This window comes from Belonocnema kinseyi, chromosome 4 (genome assembly GCF_010883055.1).
Source record: "Belonocnema kinseyi isolate 2016_QV_RU_SX_M_011 chromosome 4, B_treatae_v1, whole genome shotgun sequence".
Lineage (NCBI taxonomy): Eukaryota > Metazoa > Arthropoda > Insecta > Hymenoptera > Cynipidae > Belonocnema > Belonocnema kinseyi.
In genome coordinates, this window is record NC_046660.1 from 110103613 (window position 1) to 110105197 (window position 1585).

The following is a 1585-nucleotide window of genomic DNA, read 5'->3' on the forward strand; positions in this document are numbered from 1 at the left end:
TGGTGCCAAAGTTGACTGGCAGGCTGTCAAACATGTTAAAAATTCGAGTGAAAAACCTCATTTTAGCACTGTTTAAACACTGGTGGAATAATTTTTGAATGCTAAAAACTCACTAGAAGTTTGACTGCCAACTCATTAGTGGTGCCAAAGTTGACTGGCAGACTGTCAAGCATATAAAAAATGACAGGATGAAAATTAGAACAGTGATTTTAATGCTCCTGAAACGCATTGGGGATGATTCTTTAGGTGCTAAAAAGTAAGATAATAATTAATTAGCAGTTCCTCAGTGGTGTCAAATTTCACTGGCAGACTGTCTTGCATGTCAAAAATTCAAGTAAAAAAAAGCTATCTTAGTACACTTTAAACACATTGAGGCTGATTTTTTGGTGTAAACAACTAACAAAGAATTTGACTGGCAGCTCCTGAGCAGTGCCAAAATTGACTGACATTTTAATCAGCAACCAAATGAATGTTTTGTCCTTTTCCTTAAAAAAATGTTTTCATCTACACAGAGAAAAATGGATGTTCAAAAGTAAAATCTAGATGTTCAGCGTTAACATATTATATGTTTAACTATAGGACAACAATCTAGATGTTGGAAGTTAGCATCTGTGGATCTTGAAAAGTGAAATTTTACCCTCTAACATTCAAAGTGTCAACTGAAAAATCTGAGATTTTACATCTATGGTTATGTCAAATTACGTCTGTAAATATTTGAGGAGTTTACTTCTTAATGGTCATTTAAGGAATTAATTGATAACTTATTTGTAAATTTTAAATTAAACTTTAATGTTCGTACACGAACGAAAAGCAGATAAAGGGTATAAAATGTCGACCAGATGATGCATTCAGTCAAGGTGAGGTTATATTCAATATTTCTAATTCAAAATGAAAACGGGGATGAATAATCGGCGTACGAATGATCTGTAATCTGAATCAAAATTTTCTATCTGTTTTAAGTTAATTAAACACAAATCTTATTTAAAATTTATAAACCTTTTGTCAAATATGTTAAGACAATAAACCTAAAACATTACATCGTTGTTCTCTTCTTTAGACAGAATAAAGTCGTTATCCAATTTTATTTAAGGACATCTAATTTTTATTCTTTGGAAATGTTCTAAAATTGTAATATTGCATAATTTTAATATTGAATATCTATGGCTTTCAAATATAGTCGCTAAATTGCAATGCGCGATGCACATGTGCTCGAACGGTTTTTACATCTGAATGTGTTTCAGTTTAACATAAAAATACTTTTACGCCTAATATCTCAAAAAGATTTTAAATGTTTGGAATGAATATCTACATATTAGGTGCTACAATCTTACCCTTTGAACATAAACATTTGAACATCCATTTTTCTCCGTGTATAGGACACTTATCTCAAACTAATATGTATATAAAAAAAAGAAACTAAGTAAATCTCACTTTTTACGTAAATTCACAGCTCGCAACAATGGGTTTCAACAGTACTAAAATGACGTTTTTGCACTCGAATTTTTACATGTTTGACAGTCTGCCAGTCAACTTTGGCATCAGTCTGGAGCTGCCAGTCAAACTTCTCGTTAGTTTTCAGCATCCA